We start from the raw sequence: 22,143 nt of genomic DNA, 5'->3' as shown, positions 1-22,143 counted from the left end.
TCTATAGTTACTGAGGACTGGCAAATAACTTTTAACTCCATCTAAGACAAAGGAGTCAAATCAACAAATGAAATCTCTTTTCATCATTATTGGAGACGTTGAAATATATGACCCCACCATTCATGTCTACAAAATATATCATGATAAAGTATCATAACTCTATTATAGACCAACAAATGGGCTTGACCAAGGTAAAGGCATATTAGGTTTCAAGCACATCTAAAGGAAACAGAAATCCCAGAGGAAAGGCAGGCAGAAGCACAAGAAACGTAACAACCACAAGGAAGGGAAATTCAATGCCAAATAAGAAAACCTACATGCAGCTTATAGGTTTGATACTTTAGCCAGGGTTGTTAGGCTAAATATATGTAGAAAATAAAAACTATTTCTCTCTTTCCATAGGAAAAAACTAATACAGCTAGTTCTCCTAATGGACAAAAGTGAGAAAATATCATCTATTTGAAAGAGGATGGGGGGGACTAAGAACAGAGCAAAGTTTCCAAAAAATCCAAAAATGACAGACATACGACAGAGACAAAAAGAAATATACAAGTAAATTATAGCCAAATATAAGGAAGAAAAATATATATGTATTTTCTTGAGACACAGTCTCCCTCCGTCACCTAGGCTGGAGTGCAGTGGCACGATCTCGGCTCATTGTAACCTCCAGGTTCGAGTGATTCTCCCACTTCAGCCTCCTGAGTAGCTGAGACTACTGGCATGTGCCACCATGCCTGGCAAATTTTTTACGTATTTGTAGCAGAGACAGGGTTTCACCATGTTGCCCAGGCTGGTCTCGAACTCCTGAGCTCAAGCAATCCTCCCATTTCAGCCTCCCAAAGTGCTGGGATTACAGGCATGAGCCACTGCACCTGGCTGAAAAATCATTTTTTAAAAATCCTGTATGTTCTAAGTTCAAAGACAAGTATTAGTAATAAAACTATAGCTAAATAGCACTAAAATGTATAAAGTACTTTCAGATACATTTTCTTTTTTTTTTTCCTCATTCTCACAAACTCTGGGGAATAGGCTGATCACAGAAGTTAGGTGACTTATTCAAGGTCATATAGGTAGTATTAAGTAGAGCCAAGGCTTGACCTCAAATTTCCTGAGTTCAAACATTATGCTCCTTTCACTATATCATTATTAAATAAAATTTCTACTCAAATCCACCAAAGGCATTCTAATAAAATTCTGCTCAATGTAACCATGCAATGCTCACTCATCAGTCCTAAAGCCAATCTCAGAATTGCCAACACTGTATAGAACTGCTTTCACACTCCAGTAATTTCTAGAAAAACCTCAATAAAGGAAAGATTTCAGAACTGAATCTTTCTTACTTAAATAAAAAAAAAAAAAAAAAAACCTTACTCTAACCATTATGATTGCATCTAATGAATTCAATTTTACTCTTTCAACATTGATGAACCACTGTCAGTGTTCATCAAAACTGGTAACAAAATATAATGTCTGTTTCCCCGTGGCAAATCCCTGCTTGTTCCCTCACCTATTTCTATAATGTATTGTCATTTATAACCTCTGACAGTTGTGCCATATTTCCCACATTACACAGAAACCAAGCACAATAATTTTGGAAGGTTTTGTACTTGAAATTGGATTCCTGAAGAAAACCTTCATTTTTTAGTCAGTACAGCTAATTCATGAAAGATGATTTAGTTTCCATATACTACTTTTCAATATAAAAGAAAATTTTTAAAATATTTATGACTTCAACAAACCTTGGTCAGTAGACTTTTTAATCATAATTCTTGAGTCAACAAACAGTAGATTCTGAAACTCATGACAAGATATACACTGCAGAATAAAGAGCCCTATTGTATGAATCCATTTCAGACTACAGGATCTTGGGTAAGTCAGTTTACCTCTCTGGGTCTCAGTTTTGTCCTTTAAAAAAATTCAGTTCAAATAAGAACACACAGACACAGGGAGGGAACATCACCCACCGGGGCCTGTTGGGGTGTTGAGGCTAAGGAGAGGGAGAGGGAGAGCATTAGAACAAATACCTAATGCATGCATTGACAGGTGCAGCAAACCACCATGGCACATGTATAACTATGAAACAAACCTGTACATTCTGCACATGTATCCCAGAACTTAAAGTAAAATAAAATTTTTTTTTTTAATTCAGTTCAGTAGCTTTCATTTTTGTTTAACAGAGGCACCTTTTTTCTAACAATTTATCACCTGGAAATTCAATATTTTTAAAACTGATAAAAAGTAGCGCCCTTCTGGGCAGGTTGCTCAGATCCCACCCACTCAGCACTCAGCATGCTCCTCAGTCCCCAAATCCCCACCTCAGACACCCCATGAAATATGTCTGAGGAACGGAATATAAAAACCAGGAATGAACTCTTTCAAGTCTCTTCCAGCTCCAAAAGTCTAGGATTTCATGAATTTTACACTCCATATCATTAGTCATTAGAGAAATATAAATTAAAACTTCAATGAAATATCACTATATACCTATCAAAATAACTTTTTTAAAAAATGTTAATAACACCAAGTGCCGGTAAGAACACAAAGCATCTAGAATTCTCATATATTGCTGGTGGTAATGCAAAATGATAGAGCCACCTTGGAAAACAGTTTGGCAGTTTCTTATAAAGGTAAACAGACACACATATACAACCAGTAACTCTACTTCTAGGTATATACCTAAGTAAAATGAAAACCTATGTTTATGTAAAAACCTGTATGTGAATGTCTTTTTTGCAGCCTTATTCATAACTGCCAAAAAATGAAAACTCCAACGTCCATCAATGGGTTAACATATGAACAAATTGTGATATATCCATAAAATAGTACTCACAAATGAAATGAAAGAACTGTTAATAAACACACTAACATGAATGAATCTCAAAAGCATTATTCTTACACTGAAAACCACAAAGCATTTTTTAAAAAATTAAAGATCTAAATAAATGGAAATACACCCTACATTCATGAATCAGAAGATTTAATACTGTTAAGATGGCAACACTCCCTGAATTGCTGAATTGATCAACAGATTCAATACACTTCCTATCAAAATTCCACCTGGAATTTTTACAGAAATTGACAAGCTCATTCTAAAATTCATATGGAAATGCAATAAACCAAGAATAGCCAAAATAATCTTGAAAAAGAACGAAGTTGGTGAACTTATACTTTCCAAATTCAAAACTTACTACAAAGCTATTAAGATACTGTGGTAGTGGAATAAAGGTAAATAGATAGATCAATGGAACATAATTTAGAATCCAGAAATAAACCCATATATTTATGGTCTATTCGTCTTCAACAAAAGGGCTAAGACAATTTAATGAGGAAAAGAATAGCCTTTTCAATTGATGGTGCTGGACAACTGGATATCCACATGTAAAACTCTGGATATCCACATGTAATACTCTGGACGCCTATCTCATATCATACACAAAAATTAACTCAAAGTGGATCATAGATCTAAATGTATGAGCTAACACTATACAACTCCTAGAAGAAAATACAGGTATAAATCTTCTTGACATTGGGTTAGGCAATGATCTCTTAGATATGCCACCAAAAGCACAAGCAATAAAAGAGAAGATTAATAAATTGGACTCCATCAAAATTAAAACCTTTTGTGCTTCAAAAGATACCATCAAGAAAATGAAAAGACAACTCACAGACTAGGAGATAATACTTGTAAATCATCTATCTGATAAAGGACTCGTATCTAGAATATATAATAAACTCTTATAACTCAACAAAAAGACAAAAAACCCAATTTTTAAGTGGCCAAAGACTTGAATAGACATGTCTCCCAAAAAGATATACAAATGGCCAATAAACACACGAAAAAATGCCCAACATATTCAGTCATTTGGGAAATGCAAATCAAAACCACAATAAGATACTCCTTCACACCCGTTAGAATGGCTATAATTAAAAAATAATAATAATAATAAGGCAGACAATAGGGAGGATTGGCCAGGAGAAACTGGAACCCTTGAACCACTGTGGAAAAGGGTTTGACAGTTCCAAATGGTTTGAGCACTGTGGAAAAGGGTTTGAAAAAGGGTTTGGCAGTTTGCTGCCACACAGAGTTACCACACAACCCAGCAATTTCACTCTTAGGTATCCATCCAAGAGAAATAAAAAACATATTTCCACACAAAAACTTGTACAAAAATGTTCATAACATATTCAAGAGAAATGAAAACATGTCCACACAAAAACTTGTACATAAATGTTCATAGTATTATCCATAATAGCCAAAAAGTTGAATGTGCATCAACTGATGAATAAACAAAATGTGGTATATCTATGACCTATACAATGGGAAATTACTTGGCAATTAAAAAAATAAAGTATTCATTCATGTTACTACATGAATGAACCCGAAAAACATTATATTAAGTGAAAGAAGTTACAAAAGACCACATGTATGTATGATACCATTAATTAATATATCTAGAATATTTGTCTGGAGAGACAAAAAGTAGGTATTTGCCTAGAATAGGGAGCTATGGGGGGGCGTCAGAATTGGGGAATAACTGCTAATTAGTACGTTTATTTTGGGGTGATAAAAATGTTTAAAATTAGGTATCTTGATGGTTGCACAACTCCGAAAAAATACTAAAAGCTGTTGAAATGTACACCTTAAACAGATGAACTTTATGGTATGTAAATTGTATCTCAAAAAAGCATTATGCTAAGTGAAAGAAGCCAGACTCAAAAGATTACATATTGTATGATTCCATTTATAACACTGTGGAAAAGGCAAAACTGTAAGGACAGAAATCAGATTTGTGGCTGCCAGAAGCTGGAGAAAGAGAAGAGGACTGATCATAAAGGGGCATAAGAGAAATTTACAGGGTGCTGAAAATATTCCATATAAGGTAGTTACACAACTTGCATATATTTATCAAAATTCATAGAACTGTACAGCTAAAACAGTTCATTTTAATCTATGTAAATTGTACCCCAATAAATCTGACTTGCCAGGCACAGTGGCTCATGCCTGTAATCCACTGTGGGAGGCCAAGGCGGGCAGATCACAAGATCAGAAGTTCGAGACCAGCCTGGCCAACATAGTGAAACTCCGTCTCTACTAAAAACACACAAAAATTAGCTGGGCATGGTGGTGGGTGCCTGTAATCCCAGCTATTTGGGAGGCTGAGGCAAGGAGAATCGCTTGAACCTAGGAGGTGGAAGTTGCAGTGAGCAGAGATCACACCACTGCACTCCAGCCTGGGTGACAGTGTGAGACTCTGTCTCAAAAATAAATAAATGTAATAAAAAAATAAAAAGGCAAGTTTACATTGAGGAGATATAGCAAACTATATTTGGAAACCTGAGGTCAAAAGAATAGTGGAAATTTTTGAAATAGACCAGAACTCACCCTTACTGAGTTCTATAACATACGAGGAGCATGCCTCCTATGGATACCATCAGGTTTATATATTGCCTATGACAGACTGACAATATAGTCAAAAACATATGGACCATGGCAGAATTCCTCTTGGAATTCAGGATCAGTGTTAGAAAAAGTCCTCCCTCTGAAAGGCGAACTAGTGAAAGTCAACATAAAATTAAAGTTGTCTGGCCAAGTCCTCTAAATTACAGGGAAAATGACATTTAGAGTTGAGTCTTAAGAAATACCCAAGTCTAGGCGGGGCGCGGTGGCTCACACCTATAATCCCAGCACTTTGGGAGGCCAAGGCGGGTGGATCACTTGAGGCCAGGAGTTCGAGACCAGCCTAACCAACATGGTGAAACTCTATCTTTACTAAAAATACAAAATTAGCCAGGTGTGGTGGCATGCACCTATATTCCCAGCTACTTGGAAGGCTGAGGGAGGAGAATCGCTTGAACCCAGAAGGCAGAGGTTGCGGTGAACCAAGATTGCGCCATTGTACTCCAGCCTGGGCAACAAAACCGAAACTCAGTCTCAAAATAAATAAATAAATAAATACCCAAGTCTAATCAAAGTAAACAGTATCCTGTAGACTGGGATGTACCTTTAAAAAAAAGTAAGAAAAGGAAAAATTAACCTGTCTGAAAAAAAGTCATATTAGCATAGGTACAATAATCTGCATAAAAAGTCATATTAGCTTCGGTACAATAATCTGCATGAAGTAAGAGAAGAGAAGACTACCAGCCATTAGTAACTACTACTTAAAGGAGAAAGAAAACTGATTCTGGTAGATACATAATTACTAGAACTCTACTATAGAACAGAGATCATTTATAAGACTTTGAACCTGAAAGAATATCCCTCAAACTCATTTGATTCCCTTTGCCTTCCAAATAGCTTTCTCATCTGGTTTTCCAAAGTCTCTGATCCTAAAAGAAGTGCCTACAATGGCAGAAACTAGTATTCACTATTCCATTATAATTGACAAGCTAAGATTCTGGATTATATATAAAAAACAAAAGTTCTTATGATTTTGGTTAGCATGATTCAATCCCCCAGAAACTGAAATCTGTTGAACGAGGATATAAAGTTGTATTTTATGTTCTGCAAAACCAAAGACCAGATCATAGATGGAAGCAGTCACCAAGCTCTTCCTTTGACATCTCTTTCTTTAAAAGGAATATCTGTATTTATAAAGAATATCCTTCACAGAGGGAACACACACATTAAACAAACAACTTATAGAGCCAAGGATAAATTTCTTGAACTACAGAACGTCTGTGCTAAAAGGGGCTGGAGGAATCATCTATTTGTGCCTCCTCATTTGGCAGACAAGAGGGCTACACTGCAATTTTAAAGATTAAGTTACCTGACCAAGGTCTCAAAGTTAATCAGTGCCAGGCATTTAACACAGTTCTCCCAATTCACTCCAAGTTATCATCAGAGAGAAGGAAAACAACTGTAGCCAGGCACAGTGGTGTGTGCCTATGATCCCAGCCACTTGGGAAGCTGGAGTGAGAGGATCACTTGAGACCAGGACTTCAAGGCTGCAGTGTACTGTGCTCCACACTTGTATAGCTACTGCAGTCCAGCCTGGGCAAGATAGTGAGACTCCATCTCTTAAAAAAAAAAAAAAAAAAAAAAAAAGGCAAAGACGACAACTCTGTAGTCACAAAGACCTAAGTTCAAATCCCAGCTCCCCGACTTACTACTGTTGGGACATTAAGTTATTTCACTTCTCTAAGCCTCATTCTACTCATCTGTAATTAGAGATATCATTTTTTATCTTATAGATAAGATTAAATGAAAGAATGCATATAAAGTACTTAGCACAGAGACTGGAACAAAGAACCCAATAATTTTTTAATCAATTAACATATATTATAAATTAATGATATATAATATGGACATTACAGCAAATAACTACGACACAAAAATGACATGTTATAATATTCATAACTTATCAGTACCTTCATTTTCATTGTAATTATGCCAGAAATATTATTTTAAAAGGAACAAAGAATTACAGAGAAAGGATGTAAAAAAAAGAAAACTGGCCGGGCGTGGTGGCTCACACCTGTATTCCCAGCACTTTGGGAGGCCAATGCAGGCAGATCACTTGAGGTCAGGAGTTCGTGACCAGTCTGGCCAACATGGTGAAACCCTGTCTCCACTAAAAATACAAAAGTTAGCCAGGCATGGTGGTGGGCACCTGTAATCCCAGCTACTCAGGAGGCTGAGGCAGGAGAATCATTCGAACGTGGAAGGCGGAAGTTGCAGTGAGCCAAGATCATGCTACTGCACTCCAGCCTAGATGACAGAGTGAGACTCCGTCTCAAAAAACAAAAAATACTGCCAAGATACCATTTCTAAATCCTTAATTTTTATCTTTTTATTAGAACATAATTGATAATTATATTGGATTATTTATAAGTAGATAGGTTTTGACATATGATACTTGAGAATAAAATACTGACACATAATTTTGAAAAGTAACTGGATCCTAATCAAGTGAGAAAACATTCTATAGCAATTCTAAACCATAATCCCAAACTCAATAATAAACACATTTGGTTAGAAAAGCTAATTTAATCACTTTTTTATTTTTAAGACCAGGTCTTGGTCTGTTACCCAAGCTAGAGTACAGTGGCTTGATGACAACTCACTGCAGCCTCCAACTTTGGGGCTTAAGCAATTTTTTCACCTCAGCCTCCCAAGTAGCTGGAACTACAGGAGCATGCCACTATGCCTAATTCTTTTTATTATTTTTTGTAGAGACAGCGGTCTCACTATGTTGCCCAGGCTGGTCTCAAACTCCTGGACTCAAGCAATCTTCCTGCCTCAGCCTCCCAAAGTGTTGGAGGCATGAGCTACTGTGCCCATCCTAACCTTTTTACATTTTTGTATTATGCAATAGTTATAGAAACACAAAAAGTTGCAAAAAATGGTATGGAGATGTCCCATATGCCCTTCACCCACCTTCCCCCAATGGTAAAGTCTTACATAAGTACAGTATGTTATCAAAACCAGGAAATTTACATCGGCACTGAAATATAATTCACATATCATATAATTCACCATTTTATAGTATACGATTAAGAGGTTTTTAGTATGTTCCCAGAGTTCTGCAACCCTCACCACTAACCACCTTTTAAAGTCATCATAGGCTGGGCACAGTGGCTCACACCCATAATCCCAGTACTTTGGGATGTTGACGTGGGAGGATTACTCAAGCCCAGGAGTTTGAAACCAGCCTGGTCAACAAAGCAGGATTCTGTCTCTACAAAAGAAAATTTTAAAAATTAGCTGGGCTTGGTGGCATGCACCTGTAGTCCCAGCTACTGGGGAGGCTGAGACAGGAGGATTGCTTGAACCCAGGAGTTCGAGGGTGCAGTGAGCCAAGATCATGCCACTGCACTCCAGCCTCAGCAACAGGGCAAGACCCTATCTCAAAACAAAACAAAACAAATAATATCACCATAACATAATCGTGAAGAATAGAAAACATGATGGGTTCATTTTTTCACCTACTTAACTCAAGCTATAGTTAACTTTACATTTGCTTTTGCTGTTTTTTGTTTTTTGTTTTTTTTTTTTTGAGACGGAGTCTCACTCTGCCGCCCAGGCTGAAGTGTAGTGGTGCGATCTTGGCTCACTGCAACCTCCATCTCCCAGGTTCAAGCGATTCTCCTGCCTCAGCCCCTGAGTAGCTGAGATTACAAGCATGCAACACCGTGCCCAGCTAAGTTTTATATTTTTAGTAAAGACAGGGTTTCACCATGTTGGCCAGGGTGGTCTTGAATGCCTCACCTCATGTGATCTGCCTTCCCTCAGACTCCCACAGTGCTGGGATTACAGGTGTGAGCCACCACAGCTGACCCTACATTTGCTTTTTTTCTTGAGACAGTCTTGCTCTGTCACCCAGGCTGGAGTGCAGTGACATGATCTCAGCTTACTGCAACCTCCACCTCCCAGGTTCAAGCGATTCTCCTGCCTCAGCATCCCGAGTAGTTGGGACTACAAGCGCGTGCCACCACACTCAGCTAATTTTTTGTAATTTTAGTAGAGACGGGGTTTCATCGTGTTAGCTAGGATGGTCTCGATCTGACCTTGTGATCTGCCCGCCTCAGCCTCCCAAAGTGCTGGGATTACAGGTGTGAGCCACCACATCAGGCCTACTTGCATTATTTAATAATCATTTTTTTAGAGCTAATATTTTTATTCATACACATCTACAATCAACGTATGTTAAGCCCCTTGGTGACATCTTAGTTACTAGCTGTACAAAGATATCTCTGCTCTTCAAACAGTTCACAGTACACTGAGAGGCAGACATGTGAGAAAATATTCACATTTCTTTTTTTGAGATGGAATCTCGCTCTGTCGCCCAGGCTGGAGTGCAGTGGCACGATCTCAACTCACTGCAAGTTCTGCCTCCTGGGTTCACACCATTCTCTTGCCTCAGCCTCCCAAGTAGCTGGGACTACAGGGGCCCGCCACCACACCCGGCTAAATTTTTTTTACATATTTTTAGTAGAGATGGGGCTTCACCATGTTAGCCAGGATGGTCTCGATCTCCTGACCTTGTGATCTGCCCGCCTCAGCCTCCCAAAGTGCTGGGATTACAGGCCTGAGCCACCATGCCAGGAGAAAATATTCACATTTCAATATTGTAAGTGCTATAAGTCCCCCAAGGCACTGCCCAACAACAATGGGGAGGGAGTCTACCCTGGAACAAGAAGGCTGGCGATCCATGCAGTGAGAAAAGGTTCATACATAAGATGAGACAAGACAGTGCTGGAAAGGGAGGTAGCAGAGAGATTATGGAAGGCCTTTTATGCCATGCTAAAAGGCTCCTGTTATCCTGTAGGCAATGGGAAAACCATGTAGGATTTTTAAAAGAAAAAATAATTAGAGTTGCATTTGGGAAACATGTGAAAGATGTGAATGGGCCCACCACTCCATAGGAAGGTAAAACCTACACAATTCAGTCCCCACATCTGGCAAGGGCAAATGGGGAGCCAGGGAATGGAATGTGGTCAGCACTAAATAGTTAGTGGCCCGTCCAGCAGAGGGTTCTATACCCAGCACCAATGCACTGTGGCAGAGTATTGTGCAGTGAGGTGTTCACTATGACTCATTGATTGTTGAATATTTTAAATGTCACCCCCTCAGGCCAGGCCCAGAGGGCTCCTTTAAACCATTAAGCCTCTATCATCACACACAACTACAACAAAAAATAGATCTCAGCTGGCGCGGTGGCTCATGCCTGTAATCCCTGTACTTTGGGAAGCTGAGGCAGGTGGATCACCTTAGGTCAGGAGTTCAAGATCAGCCTGGCCAACATGGTGAAACCCTGTCTCTACTAAAAATACAAAAATTAGCCAGGTGTGGTGGCTTGAGCCTGTAGTCCCAGCTACTGGGGAGGCTGAGGCAGGAGAATTGCTTGAACCTGGGATGTGGAGGGTGCAGTGAGCCAAGATTGCGCCACTGCAGCCTGGGCGACAGAGCAAGTGTCCGTCTCAAAAAAAAAAAAAAAAAAATCTCCAATGTTCTTTCATTATCCTCAACCTGCTTCTCCAGATTCTCCCTCCAGATTCTGACCAGGTATTTCTGCTTAAGGCTCCACTTAAGCTCTCACTTAAGGCTCTCACTCCAATCCCTCTGTTTCTCTGGTTTGATCTTTTGTTTCTCCATTTCGCCAATTATTTTAATTCTCCTTCCACTCTAACTTCGGCTCTCCAACGTAAAGACTTTACTAGCCATGGAAAGTCCACCTCCTGCCACCATGTCTACCCATCCCTGAAGCACCAGACCTGAAGACATAGTAGACACAGAGTCACATTGGTTCCATTAATCCATTAAGAAACTATTACCAAGAAAAGTTAATAGAAAACTCTAAACATATAATACAAATCCAGCTAAAGCCCACAGCTTTCAGGAATCTTTAGGTTGGAGCTCCAAGATGTCATTTTATACAATACAGATTTCCATTTGTTTGTACTGCCTCAATTAACTAAATACACAACACTCTTATGTTTAAAAATGAACTTAAAGTACACATATCACATTACGCCTTAGTGTACATTTACATACACTATGATTGCACCTATTTAATATCTCTTACCACCAAGAGAAGGTGTGACCATCACACAAAGAATCTGACCAACAAAAGTATAACAAGTATAACTAGGCAGTGATGGCAATTAGAAATGGTGATAAAAGACTCTATTAAATGAGAGGCTACAAGTATAAATTAGCATAAAGCAAAGGAGATAATAAAAGATGAACAGAAGGGCTATTTTGTTCAGGAAAGATGGCAAGAAATAAAATTGTGAAATTCAGAAAGTGAAGAAAAAGTAAAATTCTTCCACTTCTTTTGTCATTGTCTTTCAGAAAGTAGCTTAAGTGAGATAAATCATTAGTAAAAATAGTCCGTAATATTTTATAATGACACACTGAAAGATCTCATTTGCAGCAAGATAGTGTATCATTATATCTGTCTCTTTAAAAATAATCAGACTGACTAGTATACCCAATATTACAAATTAGAATATGGGTAATATCTCCTTTACCATAAAATTAGAAAGCAGTTCATAGATGTACATTTAATGTGGCTATTCATTTAAACAAACTTTTTAAAATTACATAAGATAGATTAAAAAGTAAGCAAAGAGGCCAGGCGCGGTGGCTCAAGCCTGTAATCCCAGCACTTTGGGAGGCCGAGACGGGTGGATCACGAGGTCAGGAGATCGAGACCATCCTGGCTAACACTGTGAAACCCCGTCTCTACTAAAAAAATACAAAAAACTAGCCGGGCGAGGTGGCGGGCGCCTGTAGTCCCAGCTACTCGGGAGGCTGAGGCAGGAGAATGGCGTAAACCCAGGAGGCGGAGCTTGCAGTGAGCTGAGATCCGGCCACTGCACTCCAGCCTGGGTGACAGAGCGAGACTCCGTCTCAAAAAAAAAAAAAAAAAAAAGTAAGCAAAGAAAGTATTACATTTTCAGATTAGCTGTGCTGCTTAGTTGGTTCGGTATTTTATGTCCCATAGCTACACCAAGCAAACTCCTCTCCCAGTTTTTTTAAAACCTATTTCACATGTGCTAGAATCTGAAGCTGGGCATAGTTTGAAGAAGTTCCATTCTAGTACTGGGACTTATGTTTTTATCAGAGTTTCACTGCTCAACAGTCAGATTTCTTTTGATAATATAACTTCCAAATGGCCTCCCAAAGAGCTGATGGGCTATTCTGTTAGATAGGTAAGTGTATACCGAGAAATTGCAGGTTTAATACGCCTTATAACATTCCAGGCATCATTGCCAATCCATGGAGTCCTTCTGACCTACAAACCTCCATTTCCATATAACTCTGGGCCTTTTAGAGTCTTCTAGAGGCAAGGTCAGCCATGGTGGCTCACGCTTATATTCCTAGCACTTTGGGAGGTTGAGGCGGGTGGATTGCTTAAGGTCAGGAGTTAGAAACCAGCCTGGCCAACATGGTGAAACCCCTTCTGTACTAAAAATACAAAAATTAGCCGAGCGTGGTGGCGCATGCCTGTAACCCCAGCTACTCGGGAGGCTGAGACACAAGAATTGCTTGAACCCAGGAGGCAGAGGTTGCAATGAGACAACATCATACCACTGAACTCCAGCTTGGACAACAGAGTGAGACTATGTTTAAAAAAAGAAAAAAAAACGCTTCTAGAGGCTAAAAATCTAAAAGAGGGCAGGCTGGATTTTAAATTACCTCTGGAAGTACATGAGATCCTTATGTGAATTGACTAATTCTGCTTTCTTGTGTCTTTTTGTTTGTTTAGTGTTTTTTTCTTTGTTTGTTATTGAGATGGAGTTTCGCTCTTGTTGCCCAGGCTGGAGTACAGTGGCGCGATCTCGGCTCACCACAACCTTAGCCTCCGTAGTTCAAGCGATTGTCCTGCCTCAGCCTCCAGAGTAGCTGGGATTACAGGCATGCGCCACCACACCCAGCTAATTGTTTTATTTTTAGTAGAGACAAGATTTCTCCATGTTGGTCAGGCTGGTCTCAACCTCCAGACCTCAGGGGATCCACCCACCTCGGCCTCCCTAAGTGTTGGGATTACAGGCGTGAGCCACCGCGCCCAGCCGTTCTTGTGTTCTGATCAATGTTCTTACCTGCTTGGTTCAAGTCTAACAAAACAAGAATCTTAGTGGCACCTCCTGCCTAGAGTATTTGGAATCCTTTGGAAATCCTGAAGCCAACTTTTCTACTCTATCCTCAAAATTAGACTGAGGCCCAGACTAGAGGTCCTTGGGTTAAGTCGGGGTGTAGAGAAAAAAGGCTCTGCACCTGTCTGGAGGTGAAGGATAATTTGCCTGACTGAGGAGTGCCTGGATGGAGTGCCAGACTATGAGGGTAACTAATGATTTGGCTTTTTCCTACTACAAGTTCACTGAAAGTGGCCAGACATTTGTGCGCCCTAGGGCATGCGGATTTGATGTACCACTATTTATTTCAGGTCTTGGGCCTGTGGGCCTTTGCTATTTTTTCTGGCTCCCACAATACCACTTCACAGCAAGCCCCCTTAATCTCTCCAATAAAGTGGAGTGTCTGTATTGTCAGTCATCCCCTATTCATCAGTCTTTAGACTATCCCTTCTTTTTCTCCTTTTCCAGAGCAAAATAACCTATTAGCATTGGCATTCTGCCGAACACTGATTGCCCAGTGCTTTCTTGGAGGTTCCCATCCCCAAAGCTCTAGCCTGGCATTGTGTTGAGTGCTAAAAGTACACCCTGTATAGGGCTGGGAACTTCGAAGCTGTCAGGGGTTCACTGGGGAATTCAGAGACGCAATCCTCGGTCCTCAAGAGAAGCTATTTTTGGTGGCCGCTTAGGTTTAGGAACAGAGATGCTGAAATGTGCCTTTTAGGACTCCATGGGTCACGTTTCTTAACTGTTAATGCACAATTGGGGCTGCACTATATTCGTCAAAGGATTTTCAAACATCAGCTAAATGTTGCAATTTGATACTCTCTTTTTTGTCAGATGATTAAACTGATCCCGAAGAGAAGAGTCCTCTTGGAAATAAAATTCATATGTAGTTACTGCAGCCACAGAATGAAGATTGAAATCTGAATCCACCTTTTCTTGACATAATGCCATTGCTTTGTGAAGAATCTTAATTTGTGTTATACAGTTTTAGAATTAGATTTAATTCATCACTAGCTTTATGCATTATTAGTTTAGATTGATTCCTCTCTGCATGTCAAGTATGATTGAAATTTACTGACAGTAATTTTCCCTAAGCAGATTTCTGTTGTTTGACTCAACTGTACCAGAGTAAGTCACATAAACACACTAATGAAAAAAACTAAAGACTTTACATTTTTAACTTTTCCACTTAGAAGTAGTCTGCTGTTAACTCAGTCTGGAATGCTCTTTACACATCCGCACACCATTTTATGCTTTTGCCAACTTTTTTTTTTTTTTTTTTTTTTTTAAGAGACAAGGTTTCCATCTGTAGCCCAGGCTGGAGTACAAAAGCACAATCATAGCTCACTGTAACCTCGAACTCCTGGGCTTACGAAATCCTCCCACTTCAGCCCCCTCATGTAGCTAGGACTATAGGCATACACCAACATGCCAGCCTAAATTTTAAATTTTTTGTAGAGACAAGGTCTTGCTATGTTGCCCAGGATAGACTCAAACTCCTGGCCTCAAGGGATCCTCCTATGTTGACCCCCCCAAAGCACTGAGATTATAGGCATAAACCACAGCACCTGGCCCTGCTTTTGGCAATTTTTCACAGCCTGGTTCAAATTTCGTCTCCTTTGAAAAACAATTATTAATTTTTGAATCCCTCCCCATCTCCCAAACTCCAACCCAAATTTACATTGCCACAACATATCCCCTTGTCTTAGCTCCAAATTCTATGATGCTTTATAGTTTGTTATTTATGTGTTTGCAATCCCTAAGTTGTAAGCCCTTCCAACAGGGGCCTTGACTTTTCCTTTCCCCCAGTGCGTCAAGTTGTGAACAAAATTTGTTTGAAAAAACAATATACAAATATACAATAATCATACTTTTTTTAGGTCAGGGGAGACAAAAAATACTAACCAATAAATACAACAGCATCAAACTGGCATAATGACGCACTGCAGAATCTTTAGACTCCTACCCACTTGAAAATAGGTAAGCGTATCTGTAGACAACCTAGCATTCACCTTGCAAAGGAAGAGAATCTACTAAGACAATTCAGGAATAAATTAAAAGTTAGAAATGTGAGATTCATCATTCGCCTCTTCTTCTCCCTCACCTTTTACATCCAGTCAATCAACACCTGCCCATTTTACCTACTAAATATCTCTGTAATCCAGTAGTAGCAATTCTCAAACCTCATTAAGCCTAAGAATCACCTGCAAGACTTGTTAAACAGACTGCTGAACTCCATCCCCAGAGTTTTTGATTCACTAGTTCTGGGATGGAGTCAAGACTTTGCATTTCTAACAAGTACCCAGGTGATATGGATAATACCTATTATCCATAGGGTATATGGTATACCCAAATAGTATACCAAAAGTATGGCCAAAGTATTCTAGGGGCCATACTTTGAAAACCACTGCTTTATCCAATTCCTTGTTTCATTTTCCATGCTTTTCAGAGGCCTCACAATTTCTACTGAAGGAAAAGGGTTCCTGAGTTGTGACATAGTAAAATGACTCAAATGAGGCATAAGAATAGCTAGTTTTGGTCCTGATTTTGAATGGTTTCTCTTGGTGGGCAGTCGTTGTCTGAGGCTTTGAACTGATCTTTAACACACAGGAATGAGTTCTAGGCGTTTATGGAGTGGTCCAGAGCACCTCTTAATACGAAGCAGCAGATGAGGTCATGGTAATTCAGGGAGTCAGAAGTGGAAGGGTGGGGGGTTGAAAGCTATAATCACTGTCAAAGGGGTGTTTTCTGTAGACAAGTGAATGGAGCTATTGTACACAAACTCAGTGGTTGCCAAGCATGTGGCCCAATTATTTTGCCTTCATGAGCATGGCACGGAAGGATCTCTTTAGAGAACTTGATTCACACGAGTTTGTGTTTAGTCTAATGGTAGCAGGCAAAAGCCTAGGGAATTTGAACCTAAGAGTCTTTACAAGTTCCTGCCTCCCAAATCTAGGATATGATACTAGAAAGTTGGTAAGACCACAAAAGTAAAACACAATCCTTAAAAATAATACAACAATTACAACTGTTGAAAGACCAATATAGGGGCCTATCTTGGTCAAAATGTTGACAACAATAATGAAGATCCCATGTTGACCTTGGGAGGCAAAAGGTTCATAATTTAAATGTCTCTGAGACGGTTTTAGCTCATGGAGAAACTGGAGGTTGGGAGTATGTGAACTTAGACCCTCTGCTCTCCCTGGTTTATCTTTGGCTCTACCTGTATTTAAAGTGCTTGTAAAAATCCAGACTTTTTTTTTTTTTTTTTAGAGACAGAATCTTGCTCTGCTGCCCAGGCTGGAATGCAATGGCGCTATCTCGGCTCACGGCAACCTCCGCCTTCCAGGTTCAAGCAATTCTCCTGCCTCAGCCTCCCAAGCAGCTGGGATTACAGGCATGTAACACCATACACCTGGTTAATTTTTGTATTTTTAGTAGAGACGGGGGTTTTACCATGTTGGCCAGGCTGGTCTTGAACTCCTGATCTCAAGTGATCCTCCCACCTCAGTCTCCCAAATTGCCAGGATTACAGGCGTGAGCCACCATGTCTAGCCAAAAGTCCAAAAAGTTTTATTGGTCACCAGGGTCTAGGGTCTTAAAAGGAATGGAAGACCTGCTTCAACTGCCAGGATAGACATATGAATTGGCGATTTGCTGTCTTAGGTGAAACACCATTCTCCCTGCAACATGGGAATGGAAATGCTTTAGTATCCTTCAAATTTCCTAGCTGCATAAGAAAACCACTGAGGTAGTTGGCCTAAGCCCCAAAGGGTCAAGGCCAGAAAACAGAGGGGCAACAAGCATCACCTGGCCTCCAGGAAAGCAGCACTGTCCTTTCTGGGCACTACAGAAGTGAGAAGCAGAAGCTATAAGGTTGCTGCCAAATCCTCCATGCTATTCACTTCTTTAGTACAAGCCCTAACTAGGCACATTTGGGGGATAAGCAACTCACAGTAGGCTACTCCATGAAACAGGGTCTGCAGAGTCAAACAGGATGTTATAGATGAGGCTATCAAAGGTGAATTCAGCTTAAAATAGATATAACTAGAAACAGGATGGGACGCATGGTTCGCTTCCTCTTGGAGCAAGAGGTGAGAAAATGAAGCTGTGAGGAGGTCTGTCTCCTGTTTTATGGGGTATTAAGGGGGAAAATGTGAGGGAAACTTCTGTAGCTATGGTGATCTCTACACTCAAAATCCTAATTCTGGCAGAACTCTAACACTCCATGAAGTACTGCATCACATAGTATTCATTTGATCTAAGTCCTCTAAACTTGCACAGATGGAGGCGGGGGGACCCGAAAGTTTTGAAATCCTAAAAGACAAACCAAAAGTCATAGGAGCTATACCAACTGGCACTCCACTAATTCAACAAAGGATAATTGCAGAAACTGATTTCATAAATACCTCAAAGACCTCATAAATACCACACTAACATACTGTACTTCTCACCAAGGAGAGGGGTCACACAGCAAAATGGTTTGCAATGGAATGGATTAAAACTATAAAGGGTTATACAATTGTTAGAACTGTTTATTATTTTCAGGAATAAGAAATTTTGAAGTGAAGTTAACATAGTAATCATGTAGCACAAATTAGAACAAATATTTATTGAACTAAAACTATATAAGGCATCGAACTAGATGTGATAATTCTTGGGGTTTATGATTTATAGCTTTCTCTTAATCTATTATAAATTCGAGTGCCTGGCAAGCACAGGGCTCAATATATTTGTTCTCTCCCTCCCTCTCTCACCCTAGCTACCACAGCTACTAAGTGTTTGAGCCACAATCAAATCCAAATATTGGTTATACTATGGAAATGCCCCTGCACACACATTCTGCTTATGGTAGTATCTTATTTAACTGCACAATTTAACCTGGCTGCTTAATCCATTATTTTAATGTGTCTCCCAGTAAAATCAAATTCATTTCTAAAGTAGCTCACCTTTCAGTAACCATAAAAAACTGATTAACATTTCCGACTTGAAAATAGGTATTTTTTCAACACATATTTCTACTAGAAATTTTGCAATATATATTCTTTTAATTTATAAACTATTGCAAGCTGAAAGACAGTTAAAAATCTATTCCTGGCCGGGTGCACTGACTCACACCTGTAATTCCAGCACTTTGGGAGATGAGGCAGGTGGATCACGAGGTCAAAAGATAGGGACCATCCTGGCCAACATGGTGAAACCCCGTCTCTACTAAAAATACAAAAATTGGACGGGGGTAGTGGTGGATGCCTGTAATACCATCTACTTGGGAGGCTGAGGCAGGAGAATCACTTGAACCGGGGAGGTAGAGGTTGCAGTGAGCTGAGATGGCACCACTGCACTCCAGCCTGGGCAACAGAGCGAGACTCCATCTCAAAATAATAATAATAATAAAAATAATCTATTCCTTATAAGCAGGGCATGGTGGTGCACTTCTGTAGTCCCAACTACTTGGGAGGCTGAGGCGAGAGAATCACTTCAGCCCAGGAATTCAAGTCCAGCCTGGGCAACACAGCAAGATCCCGTTTCTTTTTTTTTTTTTTTTTTCTTTTTTTTTTGAGACGGAGTCTCGCTCTGTCGCCCGGGCTGGAGTGCAGTGGCCGGATCTCAGCTCACTGCAAGCTCTGCCTCCCAGGTTCACGCCATTCTCCTGCCTCAGCCTCCCAAGTAGCTGGGACTACAGGCACCCGCCACCTCGCCCGGCTAATTTTTTTGTATTTTTTAGTAGAGACGGGGTTTCACCGTATTACCCAGGATGGTCTGGATCTCCTGACCTCGTGATCCGCCCGTCTTGGCCTCCCAAAGTGCTGGGATTACAGGCTTGAGCCACCACGCCCGGCCCGTTTCTTTTTTTTTTTTTTTTTTAGACGGAGTCTTGCTCTGTTGCCCAGGCTGGAGTGCAGTGGCCGGATCTCAGCTCACCGCAACCTCCGTCTCCCGGGTTCACGCCATTCTCCTGCCTCAGCCTCCCGAGTGGCTGGGACCACAGGCGCCCACCACCTCGCCCGGCTAATTTTTTGTATTTTTAGTAGAGACGGGGTTTCACCGTGTTAGCCAGGAGGGTCTCGATCTCCTGACCTCGTGATCCGCCCGTCTCGGCCTCCCAAAGTGCTGGGATTACAGGCTTGAGCCACCGCGCCCGCGCCCGTTTCTTAAAAACAGAAAAATCTATTCCTTAGGATATTACATGCCTAAGCATGTAAATGACTCCTTCAGTACACTGAGTTGAAAGATATTAGGTATCTTTTCGTTTTTTAATTTTCCCTATTTTCTCCCAAATAACAAAGGAAGGTGATAAATGTGGTAAATAAATATATATATATATATATCCATAAATGAAACAGATGAGTGAAGAACAGATGAGTAGACTAGATCTGCATTTACGAGGCAATGACCTTCAAAAGGGGCAGGGAGCTGTTAACAATGTTCTTCACAGGGGAGCAATTATACTACAAACCTCCGATGTATACTTTCATTTCTCATGGTCTACAAATACATTTGCATATCAGAAAGAGTGAAAGAATAGACTGGTGACTGTGGCAACCTTCACTGAAAACATATAAGGTTTTTTCATTACCTTAATAATTACATCCTAAATGCCAGATCAGAATACATGCTGCATTACGAAAGGACAAATACTTTGATGGAATTTCCTACAACTGAAATTTACCAAATGTAACTATCATGACTCCAACCCAGTGATACATTTCTGATTCTGTAATACCCTAAGTAGTCTCTGATTATGCTGAGGCAGTAAAATCATTCTAAAATAGATACCTTATTTAAACAAAAATATGGCATACAACATTTCAAGGAAAATGAGTTCAAATTATCACCCTAAAAATTAAAATATACAGTGCTACAATGCCTAAAATGTTGGGAATATTGCTTAACCTAATAAGAAGCTCACAGATCCTTTCCATACTGATTTAAAAGATCCTGTGCCTAGTATTTAACAAACAGTATTTAACAAATAAGCACGTGCACACATACACATACACACACACACACACACACACACACACTACAGAAATGCATGAGGAAAAGTTGATAAGAAAAGCTCAATTTCTAAATGTTCAAGAAAGCTACATGCAGAAAATATTATTTTCATATAAGATACTGTCTTTTTGCTACATTTCCTCACATGAGTAAAAACAAAAGCAATTTACAAAAGTGGTGCCAAAGAATGACAACATTACATATACTTTACAATCCCTGTTTTTTAGATTCCACGCAAAAATCACAATGCACAATCACTAACATGTCTAGACAGTGGACACTTACTACAGTGTGGCCATATTACACCAAGCTTACTTTTTTAAGTGGCCTAGATATTTTATAAAATTAAATTGCAATAATGTAAAATGAGAGCAGTAGGAAAATAACCACAACCATAGTAGGATATAGCAAGCACAAACCCAATAAGTCCTATTTAACTCAAAAATATTCTTTTTCTAAATGGTAATAAAAACTATCCACAATTATAATACCAGTCAAACAACCTCAAAGGTTCCACTAACTGGGAAAAAAATAACTAGTTGCCTCATTGCAATACTTCAAAACCACAAGGTTAACAATCATTTCTAGCGAAATGGTGATGAGAATTGTGTTTTGTTTGTATTCTACACCTTGGCAAAAGTTAGTGACCTGCCTCGGAAATTATTTCACATACCCCAAAAGTATTCTTAGGACTCATGAAGTATAAATCTCACACTGCCCTTGACATGCTATTGGATAAATGCTTTAAATTTTAAAGGATAAAGACTTTTAAAAAGCTCTAGACAATATACTCAAATGGTGAAGATGTCAACTCAATGTATTCTCCTACCCCAGCAAAAGAAAAAAAACAAAAACAAATTGGACATGGCACAACGATACAATAGGAACAAAAAGTAGTATTCCACTCATTCAGCAAGGAAATAATACAGAGCATCTCTCTATCATATTCAACTACAAAAATCCTTTCACTTGATGGCTAGCATCTTTATGACTGCTTAGTCTGTATTTAAGTGGCCTTAAAAAGAGATTTTGTGCTCTTTCTCTACCCTCATGGATCTTTGGCAACAGTCAGCACTTATACCCAGGGCTGGTTTCGAGGGGAGGGAGAAAAGGGAAAGTGAGAAGGCTGAACTGAGCACGGAGTCAGCAGGGAGCAGCTGCTCTCATACACTACCCAGTGTCTTTCTCACACACCGCTATTTTCCGCTATTGAGCACTGTCAGCAAAAATAAATAAATAAGGAGGCGGGGGGCAAGGAGACACTGAGGGTAGGACCCAGGCCGACAGTTTTTGTCTGTCACATCTGAGCCAGAAGCCTCCTCTGTTTTCCTGCTGCAAAGGCAAAGGATCAGGTGAGACCCCTCCGGGTCCAGCTCAATTTGCTTCTCCACAAAGAGCAGCTTCCGGCGATGAGCGCAGGATCCTCCTGGCTGATGAACTGAACACCGGAGCATTGTCAATGTTTTCAATCTCTGACTTTTTCATAAGGGAGGAGAGAGGGCTGTGACTGCATTCCCGGGAAAGACTACTACTCCTGACGTGCACACAGCAGTAGTGAAG

The 22,143-nt window shown here is 39.9% G+C and overlaps 1 protein-coding gene across 1 annotated transcript in view; it reads right to left on the bottom strand.

The window, feature by feature from the left end:
- LOC111529498 (FERM domain-containing protein 5) overlaps positions 1–22,143 on the bottom strand; it is a 337,786-nt gene that overhangs the window by 314,521 nt on the left and 1,122 nt on the right. The gene's annotated exons all lie outside the window — the stretch shown is intronic.

The sequence above is a fragment of the Piliocolobus tephrosceles genome, unplaced genomic scaffold, assembly GCF_002776525.5.
Source record: "Piliocolobus tephrosceles isolate RC106 unplaced genomic scaffold, ASM277652v3 unscaffolded_109, whole genome shotgun sequence".
NCBI lineage: Eukaryota > Metazoa > Chordata > Mammalia > Primates > Cercopithecidae > Piliocolobus > Piliocolobus tephrosceles.
This window is presented reverse-complemented; position numbering and strand designations above follow the sequence as displayed.